The following is a 9,867-nucleotide window of genomic DNA, read 5'->3' as shown; positions in this document are numbered from 1 at the left end:
AGGAGCCTGCAACCAAGCCTGCCCTTGACTGGAATCGAACTCAGAACCCTTTGCTCCGTAGGCCGACGCTCTATCCACTGAGCCACACCAGCCAGGGCCTGAGTCACTTTATCCTGAGGCCTCCATTGCAGTATCTTGGTTTGCATCCTCACTGATCAAGGCTGGAGGGCAAGCCCACAGAGGGAGCCTCCCTGTGGGGGGCAGGGCCACCCCGGCCCACTGTCTTAATCAGCTGGAGCTGTGGCAACAATACCACCAGCTGGCGGCTTACATAACGGACACTTATTTCTCAGTCCTGGAGTCTGCAAGTTCAAGACCAGGCGCCAGCACGGCGGGGGATTGGCGAGGCCCTCCTCCTGGCCACAGACAACACTGCTGCGTTCAGCGTGCAGAGACAGAGGCTCAGGTGTCCCCTAAGAAGGGCACCATCCCACCACGGGCCCCACCCTCACAACCTCATCTGCACCTAACTTCCTTCGAAGGCCCCACCTCCTAACAGCGCCACCTTGGCGGGTAGGACTTCAGTAAATGAGTTTGGGGGGACACACACATTCGGTCTATAAAGGCACCGTGGCCTGAGTGGGCAGTTCGGGCAGGACTCGCAGCCCACAGACCACACCTGGGCCGGTTAGGTGATCAGCAGCTGAACTCAGGTCCGTCACTGTGCTTAGGCGCCTGAAAGTCCTCGGCCTGGAGGGTCCCCGTTGGTAAGCACCCTCCTCTCACCTCTCTGGTGAGTGATGTTTGCTGGGTGCGAGTCATCTATTCTTTTTATTTTCTATTTCAGGCATTTTATTTTTCCAATTCTAACATCAGGCTTTGATAAGTACAAAAGTCTCACAAGTACAAACATTTCTGTATAGCTATACAGTTAAAAAAAACACCATAAAAACAAAACAATTTTTTTAACTTGGGTAGAATTCTTCTCTATATAGCAGAGTGACAGTGTTCTTGAAGTGTGGCGGTAAAAACGGTGGGAACGATTTCACTGTCATGACATCAACATTTCTGATGACTCTTTCCCACTTGTCTCGGGAAATCTGTCCTGGGTGCTGATCCTGGAGGGATTCTTCGCTCATATTTCACAGCAGCCACTTCCCTGCTTCTTCGGGGCTTTGATGAGGAGCCTTCGCTGTGCGGCCCTGATGGTCTGACCAGAGGAAGACTGACCCCAGCTTCAGAAGCAAGCAACACTCAGATTTATAACTACCATCCTTTCCGATGTTAAAGAGAGAGAGATGACAGAAAAGACCAATGAATTTTTTCATAACAATTTCTCTCCCGGCAAGGATTTAATTTACATAGGCACACTGCAGATGAATTACTAGTCCATTTGATGAGCTTTAACTTTTTCAAAGTATTTTTTTGAAATTCTCTTGAAAAGATCAATTCTTCCTACCTGTAGGATTCTGAGTGAAAATGACCCGCTGGAACAGGGGAAGTCTGAGTTTACCTTTGTTTTCCCTCCTAGTAACCTGCTGGACACAGAGCACAGATCTCCTAGGTCCGTGGTCAGCAGACTGCGGCTCTCGAGCCACATGCGGCTCTTTGGCCCCTTGAGTATGGCTCTTCCTAAGCCTTAGGAGTACCCTAATTAAGTTAATAACAATGTACCTACCTATATAGTTTAAGTTTAAAAAATGTGGCTCTCAAAAGAAACTTCGATCGTTGTACTGTTGATATTTGGCTCTGTTGACTAATGAGTTTGCCGACCACTGGCCTAGGTCTTCATTCAGCAGTTCTAGGTGTGGCTGAGATTAAACAAAACAACAAAACAAAACTCACTGTGATTGGTGAGAAGATTGGAGGATGTTGTGGACGTGAAGCGCAGACCAGTGCTGGAGAGCCAGCTCGGCAGGTGTTGCAGCCTAGACTCGGTTCCCTCTGCTTAGTAAGAAGGAAGTCATCCTGGTCCCCCTGCTCCATGCAGCGCCCGCCCCTTTCCTCACGCCGCCGGCCTCTCCGGGCAGCTTTCTTCTCTGGGCTCGTGCCTTGTGAGTGGTGAAATGACTGTGAGGCTTCTGGGCTTTGAAGGTGCAGAGGGGAGAGTGGGTTCTAGGGCCTCTGGGAAAGTCCTCATCCCGTCACGACCCCTGTCGGCCTCCTGTGCTTTTCACGCTCTCTCTTGTCCCTGCTCATTGCTTCCTTTGGGGGTTCTTTCTTTCCTTGAGGCCACTTTGTGTTTCTCCTTGAGGCCTGGCTCTTCCTCACGTCACGGTGGGACCCCTGATTTGCTGCTTTTATATGTGGCCTCTTGAACTACCTTGGAAAATCCCCATTTCCTGGAGTTCTCTTACTTTTCATTTTATTTTGTATTCTTGCTCCCGAATTTCCTATTTGTTATCATAGTAGTAGATGAATGGCGATGTGGGTAAGGTCTGGAGAAACGTTCGCCTTTCTGTACGTTCCTGTGCATAATGGCCTTCTTGACCACAGCTGTAGCGGTTCGCTGAGGCTGATTGTCCAGAGGGGTCTCGGCTTTGTGGGTGGCCCAGGTGGAGTGGGTGGTGATGCTGCCTTCAGGTTTCTGGGCAGGCATCGGCACAGCGGCCTGCATGTCACACCGTCACAGCGTGTTCTCCAGGCAGGTCTTCCATGACATCTGTGTGTAGAAGTCATGGGCAAAGAACAGCCTAAGCAAAGCGGGCTGCACAGGCGTCCTGGAGGTGTCCTCTCAGAGCAGAGGGAGCAGCGCGGACTTCTTGTGGAAAGGGGCAATTTTTTGACAAATGGCCCCATTTGTCACAATTTCTACAGGTGACGTTTTTGTTTGCTGTATGGTATCGGTGGGCCCCTCTTCCTGACGATCTATTATTAAATCTGGGCCTCAACGTCTTTGTCACTGATGAACCAGTTTACACCATCTTCTCCTTTTGTAAACCAGAGCTCCCTTTGAGTCACGTCATCTATTCTTGAGTCCACGGGGGCCCTGGTTAAAACTGGAGACCCTTCCTTTAGTCATTTATTCAGTTGGCAATTCTTCAAACCACTGAGTCCAGGCCCTGTGCTGGGAACTGTGGAGTGCAGGTCAGACAAGGCCTCTGTTCTGCAGGAGCTTAATTTACAACTGAATGGGAGCTGGCTTAGTGGATAGAGTGCTGACCCACGGACTGAAGGGCCCCAGGTTCCAGTCAAGGGCACTTACCTCAGTTGCAGGCTGGATCCTTGGCCCTGGTAGGGGCATGTGTGGGAGGCAACCAGTCCATGTGTCTCTCTCACACCGCTGCTTCTCTCTCTCTGTCTCTACCTCTCCCCTTCCACTCTCTCTAAAAATCAATGGAAAAATGTCCTCAGGTGAGGATTAACAAAAAAATAAAACAAAATAAAAATGCATTTAAAAAATAAATAAGAGGAGAAACCAAGATGGCGGCATAGGTAAACACCGGAGTTTGCTGCCTCGAACAACCACTTCAAAAATACAACTAAAAGACGGAACGGACATCATCCAGAACCACAGGAAGGCTGGCTGAGTGGAAGTTCTACAACTAGGAGGAAAGAGAAAAGCATACCGAGGCTCAGAGGAGGCGCAGTGCTGAAGTAAAATACTAAGGTGTGGAATGCATGCGGAGCGGGCTGGCGGCTGAGGGCGCGGTTGTAGTTTTCAATCGGGAGGGAGTCTCAGGCTCTGAGCTCCAGTTCCGGGAGAGTCTCTAGGGACCCAGACTTATACAGGAGAAGCGGGACTGTCTGGCATTGCTCAGAACCCTAGGGCAGCTTTCTCTCCGAGGGGCTTGCAGCGATTACTGGGACACTGAGAAGCAGAGCCTCTGAGGGCAAGACTGAGAGCAGCCATAATTGCTAACCCTGCCCTGTTGATCCCATGGGACCCGCCCCGCCCAAGCCCTGCAGGGAGACTTTTGCTGGATAGCCTCAGGCAAAGGCTAGATTAGCACCTCCCTAGAGATCCAGGAGCCAGGAAGCCCAGAGGTCAGAGTGGGACCATCCAGTTTGCAGCTCCGTGGAACCATAAAAGACACACTCAGGGGGCAGACTCAGTGAGCACCAAAGCCCCATCGAAGCAAGTCTAGTCCCAGAGGGGTGTCTCCAGCACAGAAGTTCTCCCACTGCAGACACAGCTGATTCTCACAGCCAATTGGCCTGGAGGTCAATTCCTCCCAGTGATAACTACAACAATCAAGGCTTAAGACAGTGCACAAAGCCCACAAGGGGGTGCCCAAGAGTGTCTACCTCAGGTAATTGGGACACTTAGCACAGAAAGGCACTCTATTGACACAGCGAAGCATAAAAAATGCCAAGACAAAGAAACAGGACACAAACGACAGAATTGGAGGAAAGCAAACTGTTGGATATAGAGTTCAAAACCACACTTTTAAGGTCTTTAAAGAACTGTCTAGAAGCCACCGATGAATTTAATAAGGCCCTCGAAAAGACTGGTGAGACCGCCGATAAATGTAGTGAGATCCTCAAGAAATCTAATGAGACCCTCAATGTTGTGATAAAGAACCAACTAGAAATTAAGCATACACTGACTGAAATAAAGAATATTATACAGACTCCCAACAGCAGACCAGAGGGTTGCAAGAATCAAATCAAAGATTTGAAATACGAAGAAGCAAAAAACACCCAACTGGAAAAGCAAAATGAAAAAAGAATCCAAAAATACGAAGATAGTGTAAGGAGCCTCTGGGACAGCTTCAAGCGTACCAACATCAGAATTATAAGGGTGCCAGAAGATGAGAGAGAGCAAGATATTGAAAACCTATTTGAAGAAATAATGACAGAAAACTTCCCCTACCTGGTGAAAGGAATAGACTTCCAAGTCCAGGAAGCACATAGAACCCCAAACAAAAGGAATCCAAAGAGGACCACACCAAGACACGTCATAATTAAAATGCCAAGAGCAAAAGACAAAGAGAGAATCCTAAAAGCAGCAAGAGAAAGAAAATCAGTTACCTACAAGGGAGTACCCATACGACTGTCAGCTGATTTCTCAACAGAAACTTTGCAGGCCAGAAGGGAGTGGCAAGAAATATTCAAAGTGATGAATACTAAGAACCTACAACCAAGACTACTTTATCCAGCAAAGCTATCATTCAGAAGTGAAGGCCAGATAAAGAGCTTCACAGATAAGAAAAAACTAAAGGAGTTCATCACCACCAAACCAGTATTATATGAAATGCTGAAAGGTATCCTTTAAGAAGAGGAAGAAGAAGAAAAAGGTAAAGATACAAATTATGAACAACAAATACACATCTATCAAGTAAATCTAAAAATCAAGTGAATAAATAATCTGATGAACAGTATGAACTGGTGATTATAATAGAATCAGGGACAGAGAAAGGGAATGGACTGACTATTCTCGGCGGGGGGAGGGGGGGGAAAGAGGTGTGGGGGTGAGTGAAGAGATTAGAAAATAATTGTGCACCTATGGATGAGGACAGTGGGTGGGGAGTGAGGGCGGAGGGTGGGGTGGGAACTGGGTGGAGGGGAGTTATGGTGGGAAAAAAGAGTAACTAATGTAATAATCTGAACAATAAAGATTTAATTAGAAACAAAAAAATAAAATAAAATAAAAAAATAAATAAGTAGCCTGGATGGCATGGCTCAGTGGTTGAGCATCGACCTATGACCCAGGAGGTCATATAATTCAATTGCCGGTCAGGGCTATGGGCTCGATCCCATGTGGGTCGTGCAGGAGGCAGCCAGTCAACGATTCTCTCTCATTATTGATGTCTCTCTCTCTCTCTCTCTCTCTCTCTCTCTCTCTCTCCTTTCCTCTCTGAAATCAATAAAAATATATATTTAAACATAAATAAATAAATAAATCCCATTGTCAGTTAACATGGTGCAACTGACCAGGCAGCTGCCGGCTGAGTGGGTAACTCACACCCCATGCCACCACCCCGCAGGCCAGCTGCCCCGGGTGCTAAGTGCCCTGTGCTACTAAGATTAGGCAGCAGCTGTCCAGGTCCCTCAGCCCCAGGGCGGCTGCTGGTACTGAACCCATGGTGGCTGCGGGAATGTGAGCAGCCTAGCCGTGGGGCATAGCCGCAGACAGGGCCTGGAGCACCTGTCTGTTTCCCAGCTGCCCTCTGAGACCCTGCCCAGCTCTGCCCCGGCTCCTTCCAGAGCCTCCTCTGGCCCCGAGGCCTGGCCGTGTCTAATGAATTACTCTTCCAATGGCTCCTCATTGTCTCCACAAAGGGAAGAGGTTGATGCTCTCCTTGGACAAATGCCAGATAATGGCAACCCTTGTAGGCTCTGTAATTTGAAAGGGGCCTGGATGACACCAACTCAAACAGCAAATAGATGTGTCAATCCCCTGCATTGTTGTGGCAGAGATGGAACAGACCCTCTAACTTTCACGGGTACCTGCTGCCCAAATAAAGGCTGTGCTCCCAGCTTCCCCTGCAGCCAAGTGCTGCCCCGAGGCCACGTTCTGACCAGGGAGCCCAGCAGACAGCTCCTGGTGGGTGTTTCCACAACGGGCTGCGCTTCTGCCTTTGTCCCCTCTGGCCTTCAGGCCTGGCTGTGATGACCGTGGGCCCATGCACCAAGGGGGCCAGGAGAGCAGGGCCGGTAGGAGGGATGGTTGATGGTGAGCTGGAAGGGGCCTGGCCCCTGAGGACGCAGTGAACAAAGCCAGCATCCTCCTCTGGGACCACCTTCCGGGACTGAGTGAGAGGGACGTAACCCACACTGTTGAAGCCATTTTATTGTGGGGTTCTCTTGCTCACGGCCAAGCCCCAGCTCTAAGGATAAAATGGTCATGGGGTCTTCCTTCCTTCCTTCCTTCCTTCCTTCCTTCCTTCCTTCCTTCCTTCCTTCCTTCCTTCCTTCCTTCCTTCCTTCCTTCTATTAATTTATTTAGTGTCAAATTCACCATTTTATTTTTTTTAATATATATTTTATTGGTGTCAGAGAGAGGAAGGGAGAGGGAGAGAGCGATAGAAACATCAATGATGAGAGAGAATCATGGATTGGCTGCCTCCTGCACACCCCATACTGGGGATCGACCCCGAAACCCAGGCATGTGCCGTGGTGGGGTGTTATGCCATGAGATTAGACAGGGGCCACCTGCCATCCATACATTTGGGCAAGGGGCACAGCCCTCCTGGGGGTTGTGGGTGCGATGCCACGTAGATGGTGGGTATGAAAGGCAGGTGTTTCCTTTATTAACCTGAAAGCTATGCTGTGAGCGAGCTGGGATGCAGGTACCACAAAGGCAGACACTGCACCAGCCAGCCCACCTGAAGGATTTGCTCCTGAGAGCGCCCAAGCCTCCCCTTAATTATGCAGGAGCAGAAATCAGGTTGTAATCCAGTTTATGCAATTTTTTTTTTTTTTTTTTTTTTTTTTTTTGCATTTTCCTGCCTCCCAGCTCCTCCTCAGAGTAAAATAAATGCTAAACAGTCTTTTTTCATTCCTCCCCTTGGGTTTGATTCCTACGGACTAGCTCCTTACCATGCAGTGTTTGAACGACGGGGAAAGGTCAAGCCCGTCAGGAAGAGGAAAAGCTGGTCCGAGTTACAGGCTGGGCAGGTTCTGTGCTGCTGTGTGTCATCGGCTGAGGATCTGAGTGTCCTGTGCCCCCCACAGCTCGGCAGCCCTGGGAAGGGCACGGCCCCGCCTCCCAGCCCACGCGGTCAATGCTGAGGCTGGTGACAGTGGGATCTGTGGGCCTGACCCCCCGCCTGGACCGAGACTGAAGGCAGAACAAGCCCGGACCAGCCGGCAGGGACTACCAATGCTGGCGAGGGATGCAGGCCCTGCCAAGGCTCTCCTGCTGCCCGCGCAGCCTGCTGCCTGCACATCGGGCATCGGCGGCTGAGGTGGTTGGAGGAGGAGACCAGCCCCTGGCAGCAGCCCCGCAGTGTTTGCAGCCCAGGGGCCAGGGGCCCCACCCTGACGGTGTCTTGTGTGTCCCTGTCCTTGAGCTGGATGAAGGGGGAGGGCCTTTCAGTTTCTCCCCAAGAGCAAGAGCCTTTTCTGAAACATTTGCCCGGCTCCAGCCACAAGGAGGCCTGGGCTCGAGGAAACCACGAGGCAGTGCTGGGAGGGTAGTAATGATGACGGTGACACAGCCAGGGCACCCTGGACACGCTCCCTGGACTCTGCCGCCTCGGAGCCAGGTCCTTTAAAAAGGACGTCAGTAAATCGGAGCCGCCAGCGGGGCCCAGTGGTTGAGCGTCGACTTATGAACCAGGAGGTCTCGGTTCCATTCCCGGTCAGGGCACTTGCCCGGGTTGCAGGCTCGATCCACGGTGTGGGGCTTTCAGGAGGCAACTGATCAATGGTTCTCTCCCATCACTGATGTTTCTTTCTCTCTCTCCTCTCTCCCTGCCTCTCTGATACCAATAAAAATATATTTTAAAAACCTAAATGGAAAACGGCAGAGGAGAGAAGCTGAGCATGACGGGAAAGGTTAGAGACCACCTCACAGGAGACTGGAGAAAGGACGGTGTCTGTTTGAAGGGTGAGCATTAGGGCAGGAGGAGAGCTGTGTGTGCCCCTGGAGGGCTGTGCGCCCCGGGCCTCCTGCGCCCTCCAGGTGAGAAGCAGGGCTGGGCCGCAGGGGGAAGGAGCCAGGCCTCTGCTCAGCTTCCCAACAGCGGGATGTCCCAGCAGGTGGGCGTGCACAGCCCCACAGTCACCTCGAGGCTGACCTGTCCCAGGAGATGGGCTAGGACACCTCGGGCACTGTCGTCTGCGGGCCACAGTGGGTTTGGCCACAGCGACCGTGCACGACCTGGAGCCCTCAGCTGAGGCTGCAGGAGGAAGATAAAGACTCGGCGTTTCTCAAATCTCTGGCAGACTCAAGCGGTCCAGCCAGAAAAGAGTCGTAAAATGCCCCACATTCTCATGTGCATCTGCCCCCCCCCCCCTCCCCCCGCCAGGCCAAGGCCATAAGACCACGCCGCTCAGAGGGGGTCCACTTGTTACCGATTAGGCAGACAGAAACTTCTCGAAAGGAGCTTTACTTTCTGAAGCCGAGAGGATGTGCTGGTTGGTACCAGACCTTCCTCCAGGGAAAAAGCAAATGGAGCCTCTTAGTGCCTGGGCAGGAGAGAGGGCAGGCAGGTGGGAGGCTCACACAGTGTGGCCACGCCCCCTGCCCCTTCGCCCCGCCACCCTGCACACCCAGGACCCCTGCGCAGACCACGCATCGCTGTGTGTCCCCTCTACTCTGGCCACCTCCACCTGCGCACACCTTACAACACATTGGCAAAGGCCCCGGATGGTGGAGAGGAATCCCAGCCTCTCCGCCTCACAGGGTGCTCTCTGGACTGGCCCGTTGTTCTCCGACTTACAAGACAGGGACCAGGTCAGCAGGAAGCAGCTTCCGGAAGTCTGCCAGCCAGGGCCTGGCGACCAAGGTGACGAGGTCCCTTCCTCTGAGGGCAGAAGTAGTCCGCCTTACCAAGGGGCCTTCTAAAACAGCCCCCTCCTTCTAAACTTTTCATACCACGTCCTCACCTAGAGCAAGAACTCTACCCCAGACCCACCGAAACAGGCACGGGCCAGATGCCTTAAATGCAGGTACCAAAGGGACATTTCTACCAAATGACACCCTATGGGGCTCCCGTGATGGCTGGTGCGGGGTTCCCACCCGGCCTGCCAGGCCTCCGCCCACGTCCCACCAGTGTGATGAGTCGGCCCCATGTCACCGTGCTCCCCACTCCCAGCCCTCACTCCACTGCAGAGCTGAGCATCCGGGCCTCGCACTGAGAACAGCCCTGCCGTGGATCATGGAGCCCTCTTCCTCAGCGTGCACACTTTCTGCTGCCAGGATGAGTCATCATGCAATCCGCACCCTCCCCCGCCGGGCACCCTCCCGCTGGCACTGAAGCAGCGTGTGCGTGAGCGTGCTGTGGCCCGATGGTGGCTTGCCCTCTGAGGCCTCTG

General features: G+C 52.1%; 1 pseudogene; it reads right to left on the bottom strand.

Annotated features, from left to right (window-relative positions):
- Positions 1-1,868: 1,868 nt before the first annotated feature.
- LOC138996192 (zinc finger CCHC domain-containing protein 7-like) overlaps positions 1,869-9,867 on the bottom strand; it is an 11,736-nt pseudogene continuing 3,737 nt past the window's right edge.

This window comes from Myotis yumanensis, unplaced genomic scaffold (assembly GCF_028538775.1).
Source record: "Myotis yumanensis isolate MYYU_CA2020_CCGP unplaced genomic scaffold, mMyoYum1.0.hap1 SCAF_17, whole genome shotgun sequence".
Lineage (NCBI taxonomy): Eukaryota > Metazoa > Chordata > Mammalia > Chiroptera > Vespertilionidae > Myotis > Myotis yumanensis.
The sequence above is the reverse complement of the archived record's forward strand: the minus strand, read 5'-3'. Positions and strand labels throughout refer to the sequence as shown.